Here is a 10,808-nt window from a genome sequence, read left to right as displayed (position 1 = left end):
GTGACCCCCGTATCACCACGTGCAGATCAGAGGAGACAGAGGCGGTCTTGACCGGGGCCTTTTTTTTTTTTTCTTTTTGTTTTTGCTGGTTTCAGGCTTTTTTCTGCTTGAGTGGAGATGAAACAAACATCGCCCCTCCCTCAGCCAGACACACGTGCACTCGCTCCCGGTGCTGCGTCAGGGGTCTGGGCGAGGTGGGTTCCCACACGCGGGACGGCGCACGCCGCTCGCCCGCGCCCCCGGACCCGGCGCGCTGCCCCGAGGAGGCGTCCGTGGGGGACGGAGGCGCGCACCCCGCCCGGCACACCCGGGCACACCCTGGCGGAGCAGCGGCCGGGTCTCCTGCAGCGCAGGGCGCCGCCAGGCGAGCGCGGTCCTGCTCCCAGCGCGACCGACCGCACCCGCCGGGCCTGGTTCTGCGGATCAGGTGGGTCCCGCGGGGCGCCGACACTGAAGCCACGAGCTGCGCGTGGGGAAGCGGTGTGAGCCAGCCGGGAGCGTTGCTGCTCCGGCCTACCCCTACTATGGTCCTTGCTTTTTGTCCAGGCTCTGTTCCACCCTGTACCGCGTCGCTGCATCTGTCCAACCATCCAGACCAGGGCCTGCTGAGCGGCTGCGGGCCGGGGGCTCCCCCTTCCCTCGGTGTCCGAAAAACAGGGTCGGGCTGGGCTGCGCAGGGCAGAGAATCTCGAGACCACCAGTACTAACCTGTGAGTCTCGGAAGGCTGGAGGTGTCTTTTCCTGCTGTAGAATAGGACAGGGCGTAATGGGAAAAGGTCGGGGTACAGTGAGGAACACCCGAATGTGTGTGTGTGTGTGTGTGTGTGTGAGAGAGAGAGAGAGAGAGAGAGAGAGAGAGAGAGAGAGAGAGAGAGAGACTTTGAGAGTGAGAGAGACTTTGAGACTTTTAACAGCTGAGGAAGGATGAAGCCAAAACCAAGCCTGGGTAAAGTCTGAGGCACTAACTTTGCTGCATGGGGTGATGGGAGGTAATCCCGTCCAACTTTTCAAACCACCTCGTTCTCACAGCAAGGGACACCATCCAGCGTTTGAAGGTGGCAGGGAAAACTGTTCAACAGAACAGAAGCGCACACGCACGTTTTTATTATTTTTCTATTTATTTAAACACGTACAAAGTAATGCGTTTCATTATGGCGTTTTCACAAACTCTTGAAAAGCATCCAAGAAACAGCAAAGCGGGAACTATGTTAGGGCTCGGGGCTGGGGAGCGGAGGAGGGAGAGCAGAGAGGCTGGAGAGATTGCTGCCTTCCCCACGGAGGGGCCTGGACCGAGGTGAGGAGGGTATTGTGTGAGCGCCACTCGCTCCTCCCCCCAGGAAGGACCCACGACCCAGGGACTTTTTTTTTTTTTTTTGTGGTTTTGCTTGTCTGGCCTTATCGATTCAGAACGAATCCGACTGTCTCTTTGATTTGCCTGAAGGTTGATAGGTGTGTCTCAGGAGGCAGCTTCTGGGTGGAGCCCTGGTCTTGCCTTTCCTTAGCTGGGAGACACCTTCCCTGCAGACTCTTCTTGGAATGCGCAATACGGATCCCGCTGGAGGACTTGCTCTCAGGCTCTAGGTAGGCAAAGGCGAGGGGGCTCACCCACGGCTGGGGTGTGCAGGGTTGGGGCGTCTGGACTATGGGAGCCTCAGCCTTTTGGTGGCACTACGTACTTTCTACCTTCTTTTATTTCCTATCACAGTTATTTGTAGGAGTAGTTACTTCCATCCTGATGGGATCGTGTGCGGTCCGAGTTACAGCTGATGCTATTAACAGGTGCATGGTGACTAAATAGGGCAAAGCTGGCAGAGTCCCTTGGGATCACCGGGTTCCACATGCCTTGAGGATGTTTTGGCTCGGGCCCCAGAGGTTGAGGAGGGGTACTTGGAGGCCCTGGCTCCTGCTCCTCCTAGCTCACTAGATAGAACCAATTCAGTTCACCCCTGCTCTCTCTTAGAAGCTCCCAGAGGATGTTTTGGGGGAGTTTCCCCGTCCCCATCCTCCGTGATAGGACCAGTTTTCGGCGGAATGCCTGAGATTAGAAGGTGTAGGGAGAAAAGCAATTGATTACAGTCAGGTCCCCCAGTGGCTGACCTTTTTACCAGGAAGGAGTGGTAATTCTGGCCATACTGGAAGCCATTGCCCCAGCGCTGTGGCACTTCTGGGTCAGGGACTGACCGTGAGCCTTATTCACTGGGCACTTGTGGGTCTTTAGTGGGCTGTCTAGTGTAAATGGGGCCCAGATTATAGAGAAGGAAACCAGAGTTCAGAGAAGCCAAGTCACCCATTTATGGGCTCTCAGTGTGAAGCAAAGCTGAGGTGTGAATGCCTTCTAGTCGGTCTCTAAGTCTTGTGGACTTTCTCCTCAACATCACCCGCCATGGCTAAAGGACAGATGCCACGACTATGGGGGAGGGGCTGGGGGAGAGTGGAAGGGAGAGAGTATTGGGTGCAGTCAGGTATAAATATTTTGTTTGAAGTGAATATCCTTCCTGCTTTGTGCTTTCTGCTTATTTTAGATACTTAAATTTTATTTTCTAAATTTTAGTTACCTTGTAATTTACACACGCTAACATCCACAAGTCATAAGCATTTTTGGTCTGCTGAGTTGGAAGCTTTTTGGATGGACAGTCCCTCGTCATTTTTGGTGGAGCAGCTGAGGTCTTGTGTGACAAAGCTTTTCCTGGGGAGACTAACAAATATGTTTACTCTCCAGGATAGGGCATCCAGGACCAATGAGAGTAGGAACACCACCAAAGTCCAGTGTGGTGAACCTGTAAGTCTTATTGGGGTTATTTACAGGATTATGGGTGAGAGGTTTTACAGGAACAGAAGTGACACACAGACAGCTGCATCGCCAGTGCCCACCCCAGCATGACAGCTCACAAAGCTGGGAACCCGGAGCACACTGCAGTCTGCAGGCCCTCAGTAGGATGGAGAGTATACTTCCAAGTGACTATGGTCCGCACTTCTTCCAGACAGCTCAGCTGGTTTCTTCTAGGCAGCAGGTCTGGTCTCAGTCTGCTTTGCAGCCTGACTTCCTTGCCTGAGATAGACCCTCGGCTTTTATTGCTTACTCTGACTAAGAGAGGGCGGGTAGTGAATCTGGTCAGTTTCGGGGAGGTCAGGAGGCTGTTTTGAGTTGTTGCTCACTTCCCTGCTGAAGGAGCGTCCCTGCAGGGTGGAGTGTTTTAATCTAGGAGGAGATTGTTACACAAAAGTTTTGAGGTGTGTGTTTTTTGGGGGGACAGGCATGTTGATGAGGACATTTGGACCCAGGGCCTTTACACATCCAGTCTGGGTGAGTGTTACCCTCTTAGCTAAACCCTAAGCCCCTGCAGTTATTCTGCCTCTGTGAAATATCCCCTAATATCCTCTAACCCCCTTTGGTCTGCCATTTGATTTGAAACAGGGTCTTGCTTTGCAGGCCAGGCAGGCCTTGGGCTCTCTCCCTAGATCTCCCTGTCTCAGCTTCCTGGGTGTTGGGATCACAGGTGTGCCCTCCTGCATCTCACCTCATACACTTAGGATTTGTTTTTGCATTTTAAGCCTAAGGACCATTTTACTATAATTAGAGGAAAATGGCAGGATAGACAGGCATGAATCTTGGCGGAGACTCGGAAGAGTATTTGGAGTTGTGGTTCAAGGGCAGGCTCATGGAAGTCTGTAAGCTTCTTGGAGTGCGTGCGTGTGTGGGTGTGTGCGTGTGTGGATGTGTGCGTGTGCGTGCTTGTATACCTGTTATCCTTAGAGAAACAGAATCCCATAGATCAGGGCAGACATGCTTAGAATTTCAGCTAGAGTCCAAAGAACAGACCAAAAGGGATGAAAGGAAGAGTTAGGCCTTTTGAGTGAGGACTCAGAAAATTAAGCAGGTTTAGCAGTGAAGATGTGTAAGTAACTTCATGAGGAGTATTCTTAGGGAGACTATTATCTTGTTAAGGGGATAATTATTCCTTCCTATATATTAACATATATTCAATTGTGTCAACCTTAATTTAGGTCGGCCAGGTGATCGGCAGGCCCATCTGGGTTAATTTTAAGGAGAGAAGCCAGGCGGTGGTGGTGCACGCCTTTAATCCCAGCACTTGGGAGGCAGAGGCAGGCGGATCTCTGTGAGTTCGAGACCAGCCTGGTCTACAAGAGCTAGTTCCAGGACAGGCTCCAAAACCACAGAGAAACCCTATCTCGAAAAAAACAAAAAACAAAAAACAAAAAAAAAAAACAAAAAAAAATTTTAAGGAGAGAGCAATAGTGTGTGCCGTTGTAATCTTTGGGACTGATTAGAATGTAGCTGGGCGTGGTGGAGCACGCCTTTAATCCCAGTAGAGGCAGGAGTACCTCTGTGAGTTAGAGGCCAGCCTGGTCTACAGAGAGAGTTCCTGGATAGCCAGGGCTACACAGAGAAACCTTGTCTTGAAGAAAAAAAAGTAAGCTGTGTCTCCAAGGCCATAGATAGGACTCCATTGAGTCTGAGGAGGGAGCTTTCCTTAGTGGGCCTCAGCAAAGTTCTGACATGGCCACATCTATGGGAGAGGCCATCGTCAATGGCTTCCATGCCTGCATTATACTGTCTAGCTACCTAGCGTCTAGGAGACGGCTGCCCACTGGATCTGGGCACTTCCATCCAAAATGGAGGCGTGGAAGGGCTCAGCCGACTTTCAGGCCCGGGAGGGTACTGCAGGGGGCTAGATAGGAGGAAGTCCACCAGAGGGTAGATGCACTGTAAACAACAGGAGGTACAGCGGTGGCTCCTGCCGTAAACAGATCACGACTGAGGATGTGGCAGACATAACTCATTTCCGCCATGGAATCTGGACATCGTCTGCGTGCCCTGAACCTAATTTTGTGGATTGTGTAGAGCAGATGAACCATTTAATGGAACTGTTAGCATACGCAGACAGCATTTTGTTCATGGCCAGGAAAAGTGTGCGAGCACCCTCCCTGGTGTGTCGGTAGCCCGGGGAGGCGGAAGGCCCGGCTCTTCCTTATACCTCCACTTACCTCTCTGTCTTGTACTTCACCAGCTATTTGACTCTTTAGCTGTCCATACTTTCTTGCTGGATGCTTAAGACAGTGTAGGTGCCCAGAAATGTATTCAATTTTCTTTTTATTGCTAAGGCCTATTGATGCTCTTAGGGACTTAAGCGAGCCCCTTAAGTCTCTTGTCTTTAGCCGACATCTTTGCCATCTGCTGGGATAAGTCTGGGGCTTGTTGATTGTTGTTTCCCTTGGCAGTCTGAGGGCCTTTCTCTGTGCTGACCCTCCTCTCCGCCATGGTCAATAGGTAGGTCTACCTCTGCAGGGCTCCTCTACTCCAGAGGACAGGTGACTTACAAGAGCTCTCAGAACCTTTGGAGAACTATCCCATCATCCCTTGGGGCCTGATTGACCCAGGGGTAGGGTTTAAAATAGTGGCTGTTCTTTCAGCTCGTTTATCTTCACTGGCTCCAGGCAAAGTTTGGTTGTTGACCCCCCCCCACCCAGGTCAGTTATGACAACCTTGGAGAGAAGCCACATCTCGTCACTTTTTTCCTTTGACAAGACAGATCTAGAAAGACGAGGATGGTAATATTTATAGTTATTATTGTTATTTATTTTGAGCTTAAAGCTTAAATTACCAGTGATTGATCATTCTCTCTAACAAGTTGACTTAAAAGGGACATTGTGCAGGGACGAGTTTGCGTCTTTTGGGGGGGATCAAATTTTTCCTAATTCTAGGGACTGCATTTAATGAGAACCAGTGTTCAAGGAAGAGTAAGGGCAGGGAGGCTGGGAACCAGCAGGAGCATGCACCACTAATTCCAGAGCTGCTTTGGTTGATGAGTGTGAAGCCCAGAGTTTCCTGGGAGCTGGAGTATGTGCTTCCCCCCGTCCTGAAATTACTTTAGTTATCAGGGTCTAAGTTCCCAGCTGGTGATGGTCAGGATCCACAAGTTGCTTTGACCAGTGCTGAATAAGCTTTACACACACACACATGCACACACACACTCATGCATACTCTCACATACACAGACATACACAGACTCTCACACTCACAGATTCTCACACACAGACACTGTCACACACAGACACACACACGTTCATACACTCAACACACAGTCTCACACAAGACACACACACTCAGCACACATACAGACGCGCGCACACACACTCACACACAGAGGCACTCCCACAGATACTCCCACAGACACACATACTCTCACACTCTGTCTGTCTGTCTGAGAGAGAGAGAGAGAGGAGTAAAGATACAATTGCCTGTTACAAATGCCTTTCCTTTCCTTCCTAGAAGAACACAGCGATCAGGAGGCGATTCTAAAAAAGCCTTTTATCCTGGCCACTGCACGTCGGCATCTTAGGACTCTAGGGCAATCTCTGTTCCCTTTAGGGACCCAGTTGATACATTTAGGTAAAAAGACCTAAAAATCACCTCTTGGTGTAATGGAGATTCTCAGACCGACTCAGAAGGAAAGTCGAGAACCATCTTATGGAAATGTGCTTATTTCTCTTAGGAAATGTGCGAGACCAGTAACAGAACAGGCAAACCGTAAATCTTGTGAGCTGCCGGGAGGAAGGAGCCCCGTAAGTGGAGAGAGAGTGGGGCCTCGTGAGCTGCAGTCCAGGGCTGCTTGGCAGTGGAGATCTGCTAGCAGCGTCCCAGGTGGGAGGGATCTGCAGAGAAACACGGACGCATGCACAGAGGCTCAGAATGAGTGTGCTTTCCAAAGAAGAGAAAGAACGAGAGGGAAGGAGCAGCTAGACTTTTTTTTAGCACTGCGAAGGCTGAGAAGGCGGTAAAATGTAAGCAGCTGTCTTTTATGTGTTTATTTTAGTAGTTTGAGACAGGGTCTCCTTTAGCCCATGCAGGCCTAGATTACAGTAGTTACGGATCTTGGGTTTCTGACGTCTTGAGTGCCGGGACAGTAAGAGTGCACTGCTATTCCAAGTTTGTTCAGTCTCTGGGGCTGAACCCGGGACTTTGTACACGGCAAGCGAGGACTCTGCCAGCCGAGCTCCATGGCCAGCACAGTTGTCAGTACCTGTGTAAGCAACTACCTAGAATGAGAGAATATTCTCATCAGGTCCAGAGAGCCGGCTTTCTGCCCTTGGCCAAGGACCGGAGTTTTATTGCCAGCACTCAAGTCAAGTGAGCGAGCTCATAAATGCCTGTGTCTCCAGCTCCAGGGATCTGATTCCTTCTTCTGACCTCCAGGTGCCCTGCATGCGTGTGCGACGCCTCATACAGACTGACACACATACACATCGTTAACAATAGTAAATCTTTAAAAAGTGTCGTCATCCCAGCAAATGCTCAGTTTCTCTCCCCCCTCACAACCATTTCCTGAGTTTGCTGCTCACTGATTTCATCTGTTCCTGGACTTCATGCAAACAGAATCGAACATACCTGGTTTATTTCGCTCACAGTGTGTTGAGAGTCAGTTGTGGATTGCTGATGAGTAATTTCATTTTTGCTATTGTTTAGCCATATTCTGTCTCATAACTACCTATGCTTATCTCTCCTCTCATTGAAAACCAGGTGGTAGTCCCTTCCCGTGTGGGGCTAGCACACAATGGCGGGGTCACTGTATGTTCGAGATCTGGAGTTGTTGAGGTGTTTGTGTGTGCACATGTGTGATTGTGCTGGTCCATTCATGCACACATGGAGTCCAGAGGGAGGTGTCAGGTGCCTTCTTCCCGTCACTCTTCTACTTTTGGTGACAGGGTCTCACTGAATCTGGGGTGCCACCTTAGCTAGACTGGCTGGTGAACAAGCTCCGGGGATCCTCCCTCCTGTCCTTGCCTGTTCCCCAGCACTAGGGCTCTAGGCCTGCACCGCCATCCTGAATTTAAACTTAGCTGTTCTTGCACAGCAAGCACCTTACTCACTGAGCCCTCTCTGGCCCCACCGGTATTGACAATATTCAGTGCTGGTGGCTTTTTCTATTATAGCCATTTGAGTGACTAGTTGATAGTGTTACTGCCTTTGTTTTGTTTTGTTCTGTTTTGCTTTTAACGGTTGAATTTTGGGTTTTGAAGATGAGAACATGAGCAGGAACAAAATATAAAACAAGCTGGCGATATGCAGGCCCCTTATGGGCCGTGGTTTGGAATGGAAGGGACCAAGTGGTGGTTGACTAGTTGTTATTGGTGGTCAGGATTCAGACTGGGTGTTTTCAGGTTCTTGACAACTCATCCAAAAAACTTAAAACTACCAGCCTGGTCTACAAGAGCTAGTTCCAGGACAGGCTCCAAAACCACAGAGAAACCCTGTCTCGAAAAACCAAACCAAACCAAACCAAACCAAACCAAACAAACAAACAAAAAAACCTTAAAACTAGAGTTCACAATTAGATCTCTCTGAGTTTGAGGCTACCTTGTCTCAAAAATACACAACAAATAAAATATAAGCAAAAAAAAACAACAACAACAACAACAAAAAAAAACAAAATAAAACCAACCAACTAAACACAAACAAAAAACGCCATCAAAACCTCTGCCTTTTGCTTGACGTGGTGGTGCATACGTTTAAGCCCAGCGTTTGGGGCAGGGAGAGAAGCTGATCACTGTGTGTTTCAGGCCAACCAGGGCTGTATTGAGAGATCCTGTCAAAAACAAACAAAAGAACAGAGAGAAGAGTTGACCTTTACAAAAGAATCAGGATAATTTTATTGGGGTGGCGGGGGGCATCTGGAGAGAGAGATGGCTTACCTTTTAGGAGCACTTGCTCCTGCAGAGGACCAGAGTTCAATTTCCACACCCACATTAGGTGGCTCACGACTGCCTATAGCTCTAGTTTCAGGGTCTACTGCCCTCTTCTGACCTCCATAGGGACCCGCACTTAAGTGCACAACCCATCCCCCCATGCACATGCATACTTAATTAAAAACAAAAATAAAACATAAAAAGGTTGATAGTAGGCCAGATGAGTGTTTTTGTTCAGGGCTTCCTTTTATAGCATGCAAGCGAAGGAGTGCCAGGTTACCCATGGCCTCTCTGTTTCGACTGACAAATTAGGTCATATTCATTTTTCTATTGCATATATCTTTCCTTATAATATATCTGATTTTTGTCATTTGTACACCTAGGGTATTCTCCCCTGAAAGGTTACTAGAGGTCATAATTTAACCTTATTGCCCACGCATCCAACACTGGTTCAAGCTGGATCCATGGAGGTTCTATTTTTCTGACCTGGAGCGGAAGTTATCGAAAGCCAATTGTTAGCTGAGTGGAGAAACTCCTGTGACCTGATGCAGGTGGAGGCTTGATGGATTCTGAGGCTGCCAGGTGCTTTGCAGAGGGCTGCAGGTAGATAGTATGTGCAGGTGACGGAGCCAGGCTGCCTCCCATGCTTGCCTGCCTCATAGTGGCTTTCTGCAGATTCTCCTGGGCTCCAACGTGTTCTCTGTTATCAACTAGAGTTTCCAGACTTGGTTCTTGAAGCCCATAATCTAGGCAAATTCAAGAATGTTTCTAAGTTTAAGTATGACATTTATCTTCAATATTGGTTCCTCTGTCCTGGCTTTTAACTTCTTCTTAGACATATCAGCCTGGCAAATGCTAACAAGTCCAGAATGGGGTCCAGTTTCTTACGGTGACCTCCTGTCATGTACCAGCGGATGAAAGGTGGTGCTGGTAGCGAAAGGTCAGAGAGAGGAGTGTCTGGGGCGGGGAAGGAGGGAATTGAGTGACCTAGGCAGAGCAGCACCGGCAGGCGTGGGGGCAGGGCGGCACGGTACCCGGAAGTTCCCCTGGGCAAAGAAATGGCCAGAATACAAAATAGTGAAGGGTGCAGGGAAGGGTAAGTGAGCCAGAGCCACGAAAGCTGAGCCCACGTGAAGCATTGACATTTTTTATTATAATTTATTTATCATGTGTGTAGGTACATGCATGTCATGGAGCCTGTGTGGAAGTCAGTGGGCAGTCTGTAGACCTTGGTTCTTTCTTCCCACTTTGTGGTTCCTGGAAATGGAGCTCAGATAGTTAGGCTTGGTGGCAAGTGCCTTAATCTCCTGGGCTAACTGGGCAGCCCGAGATTTTGCTTGTTTTGGGACAGTTTCCTTACATAGCTATGTCTGGTCAAGGAGTCGTCACATAGACCAGGCTGGCCTTAAACCCATAGATACCTGTCTGCCTCCTGAGTGCTAGGATTAAGGGCATGCAGCACCATGCCCAGCCCAAGAAGTTTTTCGAGATGGGGTTTCCCTGTGTAATCTGTGTAGTCCTGGTTAGCCCCAGTCTCTCTGTGTAGTTTAGGGTGACCTCAGATTCCTTTTACCTCCATTTCCCAAGCATGCGTCACCTCCCCTGCCTAAGCAGGTGTTTTTAGTATTTTAACTGGGGTTACACACTGCTGTGAGCCCCATGGGGATGTTGGGAGCTGATCCCTGGTCTTCTGGGAGAGCAGCTCGTGCTCTAACTGCCGAGCTCCAGCTCCTCATGTTTAGTTAGCACACAAAGCAGCGAGCTTTCTGAGGTATTTCCATCTGAAGCTTTGCTTGCCCCTCCTCCCCGTGCTCTCCCTTTCTCTCCAATAGAACCCTCTTTCCATTTCACCTGTGTTCTGTCACCCTCCTGTCTTGTGAAGAGACACCATGACCACAGCAATTCTTGTAAAGGAAAACATTTAATTGGTGTGGCAGCTTATGGTTTCAGAGGTTTAGTTCTTTGTCATCATGGTGGGACATGGTGGTGTGCAGGCAGACGTGGTGCTGGAGAAGGCACCGAGAGTTCTACATCTGGCTCCCAGGCAACAGGAAGCGACCTGTGAGCCGCACTGAACATTGCGTATGAGACCTCAAAGCCCA

General features: G+C 49.4%; 1 protein-coding gene across 4 annotated transcripts in view; it reads left to right on the top strand.

The window, feature by feature from the left end:
- The first annotated feature begins 203 nt into the window (after window positions 1-203).
- The window catches only part of Ggta1 (glycoprotein alpha-galactosyltransferase 1 (inactive)), a 76,755-nt gene continuing 66,150 nt past the window's right edge, over window positions 204-10,808 (top strand). For 2 of the 4 annotated variants that reach the window (XM_057755113.1, XM_057755114.1), the window contains exon 1: window positions 204-427. The gene's annotated coding sequence lies outside the window, so the exon portion shown is untranslated. Of the gene's footprint in view, window positions 428-1,485; window positions 1,582-10,808 lie in introns of those variants that run through there. The other 2 variants (XM_057755110.1, XM_057755112.1) reach the window with 2 other exon arrangements.

This window comes from Chionomys nivalis, chromosome 22 (assembly GCF_950005125.1).
Source record: "Chionomys nivalis chromosome 22, mChiNiv1.1, whole genome shotgun sequence".
Taxonomy (NCBI): domain Eukaryota; kingdom Metazoa; phylum Chordata; class Mammalia; order Rodentia; family Cricetidae; genus Chionomys; species Chionomys nivalis.
The sequence above is the reverse complement of the archived record's forward strand: the minus strand, read 5'-3'. Positions and strand labels throughout refer to the sequence as shown.